We start from the raw sequence: 16,772 nt of genomic DNA, 5'->3' as shown, positions 1-16,772 counted from the left end.
GTATTACGGCCCTAGCAAACCCGGATTTATTGGTCTGTTCCAAATGGTCAACAGAGGAGAGGGAGTCCAAGAGGAAGGTAAATTTGGCTGAAGAGGAATCATATGAGTGGAGCTCTGGTTGCTCAGACTATGAAAACAAATACAGTCTAAATTCCGTGCTCAAGGTTCACCTGTTGGATCCTGTTGCGAAGACTGATTAAGCACATTACCTCATGCCCGGACAGTGATCTGGAGCTTAATAGTACATGAACTTTTTAATACTTTTCCTAAATGATTACATTTGCCATAAGAAAATGTCCTGTCCAAGATTGGAAATATCTGGAGGAGACCTTTATATTCCGGAATCAATCAACCAACTACCAAGAATTTATTGGTCATCACTATGACAGCCTTATTGGTGAAACCATGAAAGAAACCAAGATCTGATTGCTGCCCTCAAAGGACTTACACCTTATTTTTTTTTTTAAGATTTTATGTATTTATATGACAGAGAGAGAGATCACAAGTAGGCAGAGAGTCAGGCAGAGAGAGGGGGGAAGCAGGCTTCCCATGGAGCAGAGAGCCCAATGTGGGGCTCGATCCCAGGACCCTGAGATCATGACCTGAGCTGAAGGCAGAGGCTTTAACCCACTGAGCCACCCAGGTGCCCTGGACTTACACTTTAGCTGAAAAGCCATTATTAAAAATTAGAGAGTCCTTATAATCAAAGCATTTGGCATTAGTGACAAAAGTTTAAAGAGAGAGAGAGAGAGAACACTAGGAGCAGGTCTGTTAAGGCAGAGGCAGAATTTGAGCTGGCCTCAAAGAAGAGCTAAAATTTAACAAAAGAGCAAAAAATGAGAGAGTTTATTCCAGGTGGAGGCAAAGAGGAGAAAACTCGAGACACAACTAGCAGTAGTAGTTTTGATCTGATATTGGACTTCCCCATCATTCTGTCTCAAGAGACCCTGCCAGATACTCCAGGCAAGGAAAAGCAATTCTTTCCAGACCACACACCTCATAGTTTTGAAGAAAGGGCTCTAGATTTTACTTTCCTTGTTTACTACCTGGATTTCATTCTATTCGTTTCCCTTCCATGTGGGCCTTACTACCCCACTTATATTTTCGGCTATAATTCTGAAAGCATACAAACTCTGTCAGAGTTTGTAAAGAATTTTGAAATACAGTTACTCACAAATTCTTCAACAGAAAGTATCGCCCTTCTGGATAGCTCTTTTGCAAGGAGAGTTTGCACAGGGGTGAGGGTACATCTTCTAATTCTAAAATTAATATGGCTCCATTTTCCCCCATCTGCTTCTAGCCACCTGGGAGCTCTTCATCTTTCTTGGAGATGACGATGGAATTATCTAAGAAAAGGGGGAATTCACTTATCCTTGGGGACAGGGACAAGGAGATCATTGATTCATAGCCTGTAGACATCCAGTCCCCCAGCAGCCAGTGATGTTCCCGTAACGAGAGTCTACATTCTCCTGTCAAGCTAAGGGCTTTCGAAGCACCAGGGAGAGGGAAACAGCACGTTGTGTTTCTTCATAATAAATCTCCCATCTTACTGTCTGAGACATTTTGCTCTCCTGAGGACACAGGGTCTGTTTCTCAGCATTTTCCATTTGGGCTCTTCCTTGCCTCCTTCCCATTTCTATTAAAACGGTTTACAGGGATCCCAAAGAGGGAACATGCCACATCAGGTTTGTTATTGTCTTTTCTCCCCCTCCCCTCTCCTTTCCCATCTCATTTAGATACTTTTTCTTCCCCCACCCCACCCCCTTCCTGGTCTCCCCAGTCATCCATCATGACCCAAGGGACCGCTTTCTATAGGTCTTCAGAGAGAAACGATTCCTGGGTTGGAGAGTGAAACAAAACATTATGAGCCTCTAACTCAATCTCAATTACTAGTTGGCACTACGTTTTATGAGTGAGAAATGCAATAAAATAGCAATTTTTAAATTTAACTAGCATTATATAATGCAATTATTTATTCCAGAAGCCCTGTTGTTTATATATTGCCTGCGTTATTGATTAGTATGAAAAAGGCAGTGTACAGGAAGCCATATAAATCGATCATTATTTAAAACAGTTAATCAAATATCTAATTTGTTTCTATGAATCTCCCTCCAGTAATCACGCTGCCTCTCACACAAGGTACCAGCGGACTGTAATCCAAATCCACACACCAACACTAGAGCAGAAGAGAGTCCAGCAAGAGACGCAAAGAGATGATTCTCATTCTATTGTCTGAAATGCTGGGAAGGCATTAAAGCAGAAGAAACCACGTTTTTCTTCCACACACCGCTCCTCACTTTGCTCCCACCCTTCATCACGTGGGTGAAGCCATGTAAGGATTACAATGATCTGTCATCATTATCACCCACATGATGACGGGGCCGCTACCCACGGCCAACGAAGCTTGGATGCTTCAGGAAGTGAAAGATGTTCTTCTGAGGGATTCTCGTTTGTTTGTTTTGGGCTTTATGGGCTCCTTCAGGCAGAACGGGGGGAAGGGGGAGAAAAAGAAATGGAAATTCAGTCAGGAAAACAATTAACTAGCACAGCTTCACTGCACCGGAACATCAAATCATATAGCAATTAGAATCCCACAAAACCCCCGGTTTGGTTTCACGCGCATTTAAGGATGAAAACAGATATGTAGACGGCACGGAGGCTGGACTACAAATGAAAAAATCCAAGAGGCAAACATTATAAAATTTCATTCTCTACCTAATCACATCTCTAGAATGGTGATTTGAGCTCAGAGTATTTTTAGTCTGTACACAAGAAAATTCACCTTCTCTCTCCTCAGGCCTTGGTAGATTGCCAGAGAATTGTCTGTCACTCTTTTTCTTTTCCACGTTGCATTAAAAAAAGTGAATGTTTGCTTAAAAATATATTGTCCTTGTTCACTAATAAAGAGGTTAGTTAACCCCCTGCCCTCACAGATTACCGAAGCTTTAGTGGTTAAATCCAGGAAAGTAATAACAACAGCTTCCCCCAAAGCAAAGCAACAGTGCTTTTAAAAGGCACCTGGGTGGCTCAGTGGGTTAAGCCTCTGCCTTCGGCTCAGGTCATGATCCCGGGGTCCTGGGATTGAGCCCCGAGTCGGGCTCTCTGCTCAGCGGGGAGCCTGCTTCCTTCTCTCTCTCTGCCTGCCTCTCTGCCTACTTGTGATCTCTCTCTATCAAGTAAATAAATAAAAATCTTTAAAAAAATAAAAATAAAAAGGCAGACGGATCTACTAACCTTTGTGTTGTTAAGTCTTACCATGTAAAAAAGGAATTTACTTTCTTTTTCTTGTGAAAATATCAATACAGGTGACATAACCTGCAAAATATTCATGTTTCCTTGCCATTTTTTTTTTCCTAATTGAGTGTTTTTCTCTTGGAAAGTTTTCGGTAGAATGGGAGTTCATTTATAATACAGCAAGCATTTCTCAATACAAAGCAATCCACGAAGGTTCATTTTTCCCTGTCTACTTCTGAAGGTATTTTTGTTATTTAACTTTAGTTTAAAAAAGGACATAAGCGACTAAGACATCTGTCTCCTTTATTTGTTGAACTAAGCTATTTTGGAATAATTTGAGATTTACCAGAAAGTTCCAAAGGTAATACAGAATTCCTGCACACCCCTTAGCGAGTTCCCCACTTTTTTCTGTGCATTTTATGTTATTATTGAACATTTGTCCAAACTAAGAAGCTGATATTAATAGATTTCTAGTAGCTGAACTCAGACTTTGTTTGGATTTCACTGGCTTCTTATTACCGTTCTTTTGCTATTCCAGGATCCAACAACCTACATGCTACCTTGCCCCGAGTTCCATGTTCCCTCAGTCTCCCTGATCTGTGACAGTTCCTCAGTCTTTTCTTTGTTTTTCACAACTGGTCCAATACCTTGTAGCCGGGTTTCCCTCAATCTGAGCTTCTCTCTTGTTTTTTTCTCACGATGAGACCAGTGTTAACGAGTTTTTAGAAAGAATAACCCAGAGACAAATTGCCCTTCTTGTCACTCCATATCAGGGTACCTGATACCCATATGATGTCACTACTGACATTAGCCTTGATCCTCTATGAAGCTAGTGTTGGCCAAGTTTCTCCACTCTAGGTTTACTACTTTACTCTTTCTTTCACCTACTTTTTGGAGAAAAGTCACTGAGTCTAACCCCACTCAAGAAGGGTAGTGTGTGAGAACATTTTGGAGAGAGACAGTCTGCATGCATTATTTGGAGGGGGGTATCTCGGAATTATACCATAAGGAAAACTTGTCCCTTCTTCCCAATTTAACTATTCCAAAGTTGCTTCTCTTAGTTTTAAAATAAGAAAGATCACTGAAGTGATGAACATCTTAAGTATATAAAACACTAAGAAAACACATCAGGAGTTTTAATCTTCAAAGAAATATTTTTGTTTCCAAGACCTTTTCAATAAAACAGATTAAATATTCACATAATGTGCCCAAGGGAAAGTGCACACATGAAGTCATACACCCACTCTCTGATCTTCATCAAAGTTCTGTGTGTATTATATAAATTAGGTGTATGTATTCCAAGTAGATTCTAAAAACAAGTAGCCAGGGAGGCACCTGGGTGGCTTGGTAGGTTAGCAGTTGCCTTCAGCTCAGCTCAGGATCCCAAGGTCCTGGAATCAAGTCCCGCATCTCTCTCTCTCTCTCTGCCTGTCACTCCCCCTGCTTATGCTTTCTTTCTTTCCCTCTCTCTCTGACAAATAAATTAAAAAGATCTTTATAAAAGAAAAAAAAGAAGTAGCCATTTGAAACTTAGACTGAAACATTTTGGTTCAGCAAATATCCTAGTCACTTCTCAACCTTATGCAACCACATGATTATCTTTGCAGAAAACAGAAGAAGCAGTGTCCACAGCCTTCTCTGAAGGCCCCATTTGACATCCTATGGCACTCCAAGGACAGCATGTCTTGGACATTCAACACAACCACTCCATCATAACTACTCTCTATCTTTCGCTATTCATTAAGTCATTACCCATGCCATCGACAGGCATTTATTTAAGACTATATGCCAAATGCTGTACTGGGTCTTGGGGCAGCGTATGGAAAGAAAGGTTATAAGAACAAGTAAGGGGCTTAAAGAATAACGGGTTCTATGTGAGACACATTAATGGGGTACAAAGTGGGCTCAGAGGAGGAAGTAGTCCATAACCTGAGGAAGGACAGCTTGAATGGCTACATGAAGATGTTACTGAAATTGAGTCTCAAAACTGTTTCCCAGGCACCTTGCTGAGATGGACAAAGGTAGGCGGTATAAGCAAAGGATGATCTAATCCAAAGGACAGCCTTGAGCACAGGCACTGAGAACTTGCAAGAGTTGATGATGTGAGATCACATACCTTCTGTGAGCTGCTGATCAGGGATCGACTATTTCTAATAAGATCCTTGGAAGGGTCATGGCCCCTAACAGAGGCTATGGCTTTCTTGCTCCTCTCAGTGGTTTACAGGGTGGAACAAGACAGAATAATTTACCAAATGATGCATGGAAAGTACTTTGATGTTTACTCTATGAACAAACCAAAAGATTATACCTCATATCTCACCCCAAGGTAGAAAAGAAAAAAACAGAATAAAGCACACATTTAAACAACTATTAATCAGGCTTCTATCATCTCCAAGCACTATGCTAGGTATTATTATTATCATAACCATTCTATGATAATGAAACTCAGTCTTAAAGCTTAACATGGTAGGTTATACACCTCGTAAGTGAGGAAAAATACTTTAAATCCAGTTCTGATTTTAATTGAGATTGATTTCTCTCGCTGATTTTTTGCTTTTTGTTTTTTGTAGGTAGTAAGCCAGGAAACTTACACATGAAGCTTGTCTTGGGTGACTGTAAGAGGAATAGATCTCCTCATCCACTTGCCGGAGTCTCGAGTTTATATAGCAGACTTAGCAAGGCTCAGTCATGTATATAATCCAGATCGTCTCAATAACATATTACTCTCTTCAGGCTACGTCTCTAAGGTGGCTCCTGCTGTGGAAACGGTGGGCAGAACATACACTCCAAGGACGGGCAGGATGAGGAGCCTGGGTCCAGCTCTAGGGTCAACCAGAGGTCACATCCTCTCCTCAACCTCCTCCAACACCACCCCTCATGACAGACTTTTATAATCCCACACGCCTCCCTCTTCTGCAATGTGTCCTAGGCAGTCAGCAAAGGGTTACTCTAGCATTGAGAGGTGTCTTTGCCGGCTACGAGGCTACCCTGGAGGCTAGCATAGCAACAACATAGATTCGTACAAGAGAAAACACAGATGAAGATCGCAATTCCCAAAGTGATTTTGTTTCCCCCCCACCAAAAGCCCATGATCCAAACCACTGTTTATTAAGTCCCCTAGGCTGGCAGGGATGAGGGGGTGGGGGTCAGATCACTCAGGATGTTCACTTGTGTTGAGATTTAATAAAATGATACATTAGCAGACTCTTAAGGTATGAACACATGGCATTCTGCTCAGATAATGGCCCAGATGACTATTTGTGAGGCAGTAATAACGTCCAAGGCCATTCTATTTTGGAGGACAGCTTTTCTCATTAGAGACATTAGACTGTTCAGTAAAGACAGGCTTTGTCCATCATTTAAGGCTTGCTGGGCTAATTTAGTCAGACTTCTATGTGTGCTGTAATGTCCTCCAGGCCGATGGAGGGAACAAAGACAGAGGCCAAATGATTGCAACAGTGAAAATAGAATGTTCCCACCTGGACTTGAAGAGAAGGAAGTTGGCAGATTCTTCCCTTGTGCCCAGGGAAAACCCAGGGTTCAGTGACCCAACCACCCAGGTGGAAGCCACGGCCAAAGATCTGTACCACACAACCACTGGGTTCCCGTCAAGGCTACCCAATAAACACCTGGGCAGACCAACCAGTTAGTGCCAACCAGTCACTCTCCATGAATATGACAGAATGACCACACAGTTCTGGTAATCTCTCTCCCATATTCCTGGTACTGTTGGGGCGATTCTGTTTAGAGTAATTTTTCTGTTCTCAACATAAGAATGCATGAGTACTCAACTGTCCATAACCTGGGGTAAGCCACATGAACCCATCCTAAATCTGGTGTTGCCACCCATGGCTCTGACAGTGGTATTTTCAGGACACTTATCAGCAGTTTGATGAGCTGTCTGTGTAGCTTGACTGACAAAGAAAGAATGCCAGTGGCTGGTGTTATTGTTAGTGTGTGGCACAGGTTAGGACTTTGGATCAGTATTGGTAATAGCAGATGAATTAAGAGTACTAGCCTCGGGGCACCTGGGTGGCTCAGTGGGTTAAGCCTCTGCCTTCCGCTCAGGTCATGATCCCAGGGTCCTGGGATGGAGCCCTGCGTCGGGCTCTCGGCTCAGCAGGGAGCCTGCTTCCCTTCCTCTCTCTCTGCCTGCCTCTCTGCCTACTTGTGAACTCTGTCTGCCAAATAAGTAAATAAAATCTTAAAAAAAAAAAAAAGAGTACTAACCTCAGCTTGTTTCTTCTTAATGTACTGCCATTCTGCAGTTGATACCCACCATGGCAATCCTAGCACCCTAGAGGGGGCAGCTGCCCACACACCCTCCAGCTGGGTCTCCACGCCGAGAGATAGATGATATTCACAAAGTTGTTGCAGTACCTGAGCCAAACTGGGTCTATCCGTCATGTTTATTTCCTACAAGGCGAGAGGATCACAGCTGCTGCCACCCAGCACACAGGAGGTGATGGGTGATGGCATTGAGGGTGGAAAAAATCAATGTGAAGTCAACAGGACTTTAGTCAACTGAGACGGAGACTGAGCAGAGTCACTACACTTCGGCTCAAATCTGAGTGAAACACCAAGGATCTAAAAAGGGTGAAGGAACGGAGACGTAGAACGTGACTCAGAAGGGCACAGTCAATGGAAATAAGAGACAAGGACCACGTCAAAATAAGTTGAGGGTCAAACACTGCAAGAGTCTAGGTTCACTGAGCTCCCTGCCCGGGAGGGAGTCCGCTTCTTCCACAGTCCTTTCCCCCACTCGTGTTCACTCTCTCTCAAGTAAATAAATAAAATCTTTAAAAATAAATAAATACATACATAATAATTTTTTTTTTAAGAATCTAGATTAAAAATTCTGTCTGGTAATAAGCCCCAGTAAGTAGGAGCTGGGCTCAGCCCCCACAAAATAAGGCTGGTAGAAACAATAGAAGATGTTCTCCCCACTCCCAGATACATCCGGGGCTCACCAGGGGCTCCCTTTTCCCTGAGTAATGGTGTCTTCTTTAGAATAGAGAAATTCAACAGCAACACGAGTTCCTCTGAAACAAAAAGTTAAAAGTAAAAAATAAATAAATAAATAAGCCAAAGAAAAACTACAAGAAACCTTGCATGACTATATCACTTTTAAAGTGAAAAGGGATTTTTTTTGGGGGGGGGGTACAGGGGAGCAGAATCCTAGAGAGTAAAAGTTCACACCTTTACTTGTGGGTTGTTACCCTAGAGAACACTACCATCCCTGTGAGATGTGAGTAGTGAACTGACCTTCAAACACACCCTCCCACTCAACCCCAACGTGTAATTTCCAGAAGATCCCTACATTATGGTCACTAATGGATTAGAAAAAAACGGTATCTGGAAGCACTCTAGCTAGGAGGCACACACCCGACTGGGAGTGGTCCCCACCAGCAGTTGAGTATAAGAGGCCTTGATGGAGGATGGCAGCCCTGGGATGTCAGAGAACTATACTCAGCAGGTCACAGGGGCTTTACCTGGGCAGAGTGAAAGCTGACAGCAGCAACCTTCACCTTCACAATGTCACGGAGGACCAGTGCCCTCTCACTACAGAAATGCCCCTTCACCACGAAAGAGGTGGTGAGCTGTACAGGAAATCGTACTATTTCTGAAAGACATGGAAAAAATTGCCTTTTCTCTGTCCCTGTTACCTTACTCCCAACCCTAGGAAAACATTTTATAAGGTATTTCTCCTTCAGTCCACTGCTTGTTGGTGAGTATTAGTTATCTAATGCTGAGTAACAAATTACCTTGAAACCTAACAGCTTGAAACAACAAATGTTATCTCGCCATTTGTGTGGGTCAGGAATCTGCGTGCAGCCCAGCTCTGGTTCAAAGTCTCTCCTGAGGTTGGGGTCCAGCCATTTGCAAGGGCTTCAGGCCCAGCTATGAGGATGCCTTGCCACTGGTGCCTCTCCACAGGGCTGCCTCACAGTGTGGCATCCGGTTTCCCCCCAAGGGCAAAGTGATGTGAAAGAAAGGGCGACCCAAACCAGGAGCCAGAGTCTTCCTCACCTTTTCCAGTGAAGGAGGCAATTACAAAAACACCCCTTCTTTTCCTGCCTTCATTTTGTCACCAGTTGAGAGATAGACCCGGGAGTCAGGGAGATGAGGAACATTTTCACAGATTAAGTGGAGAGCTTAATATAGACTAAAAACAAGATACATGTGGATACATTCAATTCTCAATATTGGTTGTAGTTACGGTCTATAAAGCCATCATGAACCCTCAGTTAGCAAAGATTGAGACATTATTCCTGGGGGAGCTCCAGCACTGGGTTCTTGCAAGCCTCGGATCCCAACATTTTTGTCAACCAATCAATACAAAACCTTATCTGATGTGCGTTTCTGTTTCAAGATACCTTATTTAATATACACTGTTGATTCGCTAACATTGAAATCACAGCCAACAGCTGCTCTAACTCATGCCTGAGTGAAGCTCACACGTTTTCTCCGTGAGGCACCTCCCAGCCTTCTTGCAGTAGGAACTAGACAGCACTGCAGCACTACCCTGAGGGCCATTTTAAGCCGTGAACTCTCCAGTCAAAAAGCACAAAAATGTGAAAAATGTGGCCCCACATGGGCTGTGAAAGGACACTTGTTTACAGTAGGAGAGGTGAGCCGACCGAGAAGGTGAAGGGTTGCACTGTTGGACCTCCGCCAGGACCGTTCGTGTCCTGCGATTCAAATTTGTCACTGCTCTGCACATGTCCACAAAGGACCCAAAAACACCACAAATATTGATTCAGGGTTACAAGTAATTTTTAGTGAGTAGGCAAATTTGCAAGCACAGAATGGACAAATAATGAAGACTGATGACGTACACACACACTCTTCAAGGGCAAATGACAAAACAAGAATTCCTTCACAGAGGTCAGGTAAGAGAGGTATTAATTATTACATTAAGAGACATTGTAAATTAAAACAAAAAGGCAAGTATCCCAACAGGAAAAAAACCAAAAACAAAAAAAAAGCAAAACAAACAAACAAACAAAAAACAGAACAGACCACATCCAAGGACTTGCTCCGGTAATCCATGCTTGAAGAAATGTACATAATTTCTAGACAAAGAAAGCTCTCTGCAATGTTTCAATGATACACCACCACTTTCATCATACACACTCCCACACTGTGGGTAGGAGAAATAGTGCATAAGCCATTCTGGAAAACAGTGCAGCGAGGCTTTAGAAAGTTCATCTCTTTTAAAGTGGTATTTCCAGTTTCAGTAAAATACATAAATAAATTAGTGCAAAGATATATGACCATCAACATTCTTTTGCACACTGTTTAGAGTAGTGAAGGGAAATGTGGGGAAATGTTGCATTTCTAAAGACAAAACACAAATTAAATTATTATATATCTGTGGAATACCATAAATGTTAAAAATGGTATGATATGATATGATATGATATTGACATGATACAGGTATACTTTCCCTCTGTAATTTTATTTTAATTCATTAGAAAACAGTTACAGAGAATTGCTCCCAATGTATTTATAAGTGAAAAAATTATAAAACAATATTCACAGTATGATCTCATTTTCAGGTGCCCACAGGTATGGTCACCAAAATGTTAAAAAGGATAGTTATCTCTTTGGGGTGGGAATATCAGTGTTTCTTAAAATTTCTTGTCTTTCTTTTCAGATTAGGTCTATAATTACTGTTGCTCTTGAAGCAAAAACAGTGTTTTAGGTTACTGTCCTATCTGCAATGATCTTAGATTCTTGTAAAAATTGATCCTGTCTCGTTGCTTCCAAGATACTAAAGCATTTTCTCCATTTCGAAAAAATCAGTTGCGCTCATAGATTAATAGATTTGATCAGGAAAATGACCATTGATGGCTGGCTTATGAGATACTGTGGTTTTGCCTTCTATGTCCTTTCCTGCCTTTAGATCTATGCCTGTTCCCTGGATTTGAGCTGTAGAAACTCAGGCAGAAGGCTGAACTTCAGACAGGCAGGACAACACGTGGATGTGATTACATTCTAAGTGGGCTTTTCCTGCTCTCTGTGCAGAGCTCCATGAATACAATGTAGCAGTTCTGTGGGCCTTTGTCATTTCACACAGTGTAAGGCTGGCAGCTCTTCAGGACATCGTTCTCCCTGTAGCTACTGGGGAAGGTGTGGTAAGAGATGATGTCGTCTTCCCCTCTCCCCATATGGAACTCTTCTGCAGAATGTATGCCCTGCCATGTCCCGAGCTATTAATAGAGCCATGCTGCTCTCTCCCCTATGCTGTTAGAGTCTCTTTAAAAGATGCTGTCTAGATTCTAGATTTTCATGCAGATACTCTGATTCCCACAGCTTCTCCTCTCCTTCAGCCTCGCTGAGCATAATCTGCACCTTATTCTCAAATCTGGAGGAGTCTGATTTTTTATGACAATATATCCTTTAGGGATAGGTCTCCAGCCCATCTACATGGACAGGTGGCTCTCTTATCAACAAAAACTTAGGTTTTGTTGAGCAGGTCTGGTGAGCACCAGGTCCTTTGAGTCATGTATTATGGTGAGATACATTATCCTGGCCCTGAAAAAACTTTCTATCCAAAGAGGAGCTCACAAGTCCCCTCAGTTAATGTCCTCCATCTGGAGGAATTCTTCCACATGGGAATTCCCTGTTCATCTTCCAGGTCGCCTACCTCTTTCTACTGAGAGACTGAGAACTTAACCCCAGATCTTTCAGGAAAAGCTGATCTGAATAAACCCACTCAGATGGGCCTGTCTCATCCACCAGACACTGGGCGTTTTCCTGGACTCTCTTGAGCCTAGAGTTTCAAGTTCTAGAGACATCTCAGACCCTGGGTATGCTTTCCTCTTTCGCACACTAAAAGCCTGGTGGAAGCTAAGTGTATTGATTATGACACTGGAAGGATATTGAGAAATTTTCTCTCCAACTAAATGCTAAAAGGTGGCACGTAACCAGAGCTGGAAAAGTCAGTGTTTGTACAATACTCTATTATATGTTGTTTAAAAAAAGAGAGAGAGAGAAGCAAATCAATAATGATATTTTAAGATGTAGGTCATTCTTTTTTATGGGACTCCGCCTAACTTTGTGGAATAAGCAGGGCTTCAGAGTCGGGCAGGCGAGTTTCATTTCCTGTTTCACTACTTACTAATTCAGAGCTGTTGGGCCTGCTACTTAATATCTCTTCACATCACAGTCTTATAAATGAAGGAGCCCGTGAAATAATGCCAACCTGGTAGGGTTGCCGTGAGATTAAATGAGATAACACATGTAAAGTGTGCAGCAGCAAAATGTTCGGTTAGTCATTCCTCTTAGAGTTGTGAGTGACCTTGAAGGAAAATAACTTTCTGCTTCACTGGTATACAGTAACTCATATACTGAGCAAGCTTTACTGAACTGGTACTAAAAGCCAAATTCTCATAACCACTGACGAACAAGTGAGTGTGTGGGGTCGGGAGTAGCGGTGGGGGCCGGCGGAGGGAAGTGGAATTCAGGTTCACCATCCAACAGGAAAGGGGAAGCAGATTAGCAAACAAACAGGGTCAGTGGGATAACTTCTGGAGCAGATGTACTACACACAGAAGTTTACAGCAGGGCTCATTAATGTCTGATTGCTGCATTCAGGGAAGGCGTCACAGAGGAGAGGAAGAGCTGCTTCTTTTTCTTTTAAAGATTTTGTTTATTTATTTGAGAGAGCATGATGGGGGAGGAATGGGGAAGGGGCAGAGGGAGAGGGAGAAGCAGGCTCCCCGCTGAGCTGGAGCTGGAGACAGGACTGGATCCCACACCCCAGAGATCATGACCTGAGCCAAAGGCAGACGCTGAACCAGTGAAGCCACCCAGATGCCCTAGAGGGTCGCTTCTTAAAGCTTGGATGTGAGTTCCCAAACCGAGGTGGAAAGAGAAAGACCCTCAGAATTATTTGATCATGAACAACTCACGGAAGCCCCTCCTCTTAACACCATGCACATGGTAGACCCACGGTGACTGTTTAGTCTAGACAAGGTAAAGATGCATAAAGGTAAATATGTACTAGATACTGATTTCACACGTCTTAACCACTGCTACACCCAACATAAAGACTTTTTTCTCCCACTAAAGTTCATCTTTGTTTGACATAGGAAATGTGATCTCGTCATTTTTGGCTGATCATTTCCAGTTATTTTAGTCAATACTTTCATAGTTGGGATCCCTGGTGGCTGAGTCTGTTAAGCATCTGCTTCTGGCTCAGGTCATGATCCCAAGATCCTGGGATGGAGTCCTGCATCGGGCTCTCTGCTCAGTGGGGAGCCTGCTTCCTCCTCTCCCACTGCTCCTTCTCCTCTCATGCTCATTGACTCTCTCTCTCTCTCTCAAATAAAATCTTTAAAAAGAAATACCTTCTCAGTCATTTCAGGACATTGATTTGCACGTTCAGGATCCTGCTACTCTCTTACCGTTTTTCAGGGATTATCTTCTGGATATGTCAAATGGAGCTATTTACCTACATTGGTGTATATTTTAGACATAATATTTATATTTCTCATAATCCTAAACCACAGAGTACGTGCCCCATACATGAGAGCAACAGCAATTACCTCCTTCACCCTATCTAGATCAAGGACGCCCTTGGAACATGCTAGCCCAATGAAAAAGAATGTCACCTTTTTCAACAAGGAAAATAAATGGAACGGATCATAGAATGACACAGAGAAAGTACAGGCTTCCTCTCACTCTGATAACTGGATGCCCAAACCCTACAATTCCCTGCCTACAGCTACACCATGTGTCCTCGGCCAAGCTAAGCCCCACTTAACTGTGCTGCTTGGAAGAGAGCTCAAGTCACAGCTGACTTAGGTAAGACTCTTTTTTAAAGTATAGCAATGAAACACCAATCTGCTCAGCAATTCTCTGGATAATTATGACTGTATATCAATAAAATTTCAACCACAGGAATTTTATCTAATCAATTTTACTTGATCCATTTAATAGTTGTAAGGAATGCCTCATGCTCAGGAAGGCTTTTGTGATTCCCTAATGAGTTACTTAAACCTTCTGGACCTGGGAAGCTCAGTGTTAGCAGAAATAAATCAGTTCAAGGTCATTGACTCAGATTTTGGCCAAAGTTCCAAGATGGTGATATCACATCAACCTTAAAATTTAGCAGGACAGTTCCACTCATAGATAACCTTAGACTGCATTAACAAACAATTCGGCCAACTATTTGCTTACGTAATAAGGGGAGGTTAAAGGGGGTGGAATGCATATAACTACTTTGCAAGTTTCACCGTCTTCAGGCAACCCAACTGTAAGACACTCTGTGTGTGACTAAGGGGGAGAAGATCTAGAAAGAGTCAATGAGGTAAAAAAAAAAAAAAAGAAGATGATTAATGACAAGATTGGAAAACAGAAGATGAGCCACAGCTGACAAACCCAGAATACCCTGCAACACTCATGTTGTGTTCAGTCATAACACGGCAAAGAGATGACTGTGGGGACTTACCAAAATAATGTTAGAACTTCAGGATTTCTCCAGGTTTCAGAGAATGAGGGACCAACAGGCCCCAGGCATGAGAAGTCTCAGGTTACATGAGTCTTTTGTGGTTTCATTGAGGTTATGTTGAAGCCTAATGAAGCTGTAGGATGAGATCTTCCTTTATTTACATGATCCAGCCTGCCTGGCTCTTCTCTGCCCGCATTATTTTTTCCTAAGACTTAGGAACCAAAATAGGGGGGGAAATGGGACCAATGCCTAACTCAGGAGCTGTGCCTGTTGAGTCCCCAGTCCTTCCAGCCACTTCAACCCAACACCCTAACAACAGGATCATTTGATACTTGACACAGTGCTTTTAACCATTCTCTCTTTTTCATCAGTTCAAGGGAAAACAAACACTAAGTGTTCCAAAACCCAAACTTTCTCAAGTTTTCTAGTAAACTGAACCCTTAGAAAAACATGCAGTATCTTTCATGACTCCCCATGCTTTTTAAAAAGATGTAGAGCAAGAATCAACTAGTTCTATTTTTAACTCTTTCTCCTAGACTGTAGAAGAGAAAAAAAATTTTAAAGAGAAAATAAAGAGAAGAAGCAAGTCCAAGCCAGGACCCACTTACATACATGCCTCCTTACCATAGTGGGTAGGAGTACCTACCTTAATTTGTTCCTGCCTGTTAAACTTACTACCTGTTACCATTATTTCTGGATGAAAGTAACCATTTTTCATGTGCAGTTTGGGTTAGAATTTGTCATCTACGAACCTACACCACACTCCAACATAACCACTTCTGTGGTAATGTGAAAAAAAAAAAAATAGCTAAAATATCCCCCCAAAGAAAAACGGCTTCAGCATTGTAAGTACTTGCAAGCTACTCTAGAAAAACATTCCTATATAACAAATATTCCTGTAATTAAGCTGTGATTCAGGAAAAGTCATTGATGCCATGTATACCTGTTATTCTGCACTCCAAATGTTAAATTCTTTGTCAAATGTTAAAATATTGATATTACCATTTTCTAAGCCTTCATACCTACCTCCCGTTGATTTACTTTCTGTAATAATTCAGACCCAAGGCAACTTGAAAACAAAAAGAAATGCCAATTCATGTCAAATGAAGCCAGTTCTTAGGTGTCACACTTTGAAACAGCCTCAGAATCTGATCCACAAACATCTTACTGATCTGAAGAAACAGCAAGAAGTCAAAGGAATGTTTTTCAGAAAAACATTGTTCAGGATTCTCATAAACATGTGCATCTTTTAAATATCAAGAGTATGAATCTTGGCTATAAGATATTCAAACTCAAGCTATCATTTGTGTGACAGAAAGACAAATCACTTCAGATACTCCCACATTATGCTCCAAAAATTGTTTGCTGAGTTAGATGCATAGAAGCTGGAAACAAATTTTCCCCTTAAAACAAGATTTCAAAATAGCAACTAGTCCCTGAGACTAGTCCTATAATGTTGCTGAGCGATTAGCTCTTTGAAAAGTCCTAGCTAACACTACTGTATTTACCTGGCAAGAGCATAGCGGCTATTGCAATGTTATCCAATCTCATGACACCACTGGGCATAAAAATTTTCATTGTAAACAGAACACAATAGACTATAAATAATACTAAGAATCATTTTTATTTCTAGAAAGTATATGTGGGTGATATTCTTTCTTCCTGCATTTCTATTTCTGACTTGCAAATGATGACTTGGCTGGATATTAAAATTTTGACCAACAGCTGTACCTTTTCAAGTGCCATGGACATTGTTCTATTGTTGTTGCCTTTTTTTTTTTTTTTATTGTTTTACACTGGCAAACTGGAAATCCAGGGCAACTCAGATCTTTCTTTAGTTGAGAAATGTGATAATTATATCCCATCTTTAATTATTCTGTGTATTGTAGCAAAAAGATTTAGGCCAGAGAAGTAACATTTAGAATTTATTTTGTTAGTATTTTTGTGGCAGTGCAGGGAATGGATCTTGAGCAGGACAAACATGGATACTGAGGAATATATTAGGAGTCTCCTGCAAAATATCCAGAGATACAGAGGGGATTACAAAGTGATAGAGAAAAGGAAGTAGATGAAAGAA

The sequence above is a fragment of the Mustela putorius genome, unplaced genomic scaffold, assembly GCF_011764305.1.
Source record: "Mustela putorius furo isolate JIRA1106 unplaced genomic scaffold, ASM1176430v1.1 tig00003834_pilon_pilon_pilon, whole genome shotgun sequence".
Classification (NCBI taxonomy): domain Eukaryota; kingdom Metazoa; phylum Chordata; class Mammalia; order Carnivora; family Mustelidae; genus Mustela; species Mustela putorius.
The sequence above is the reverse complement of the archived record's forward strand: the minus strand, read 5'-3'. Positions refer to the sequence as shown.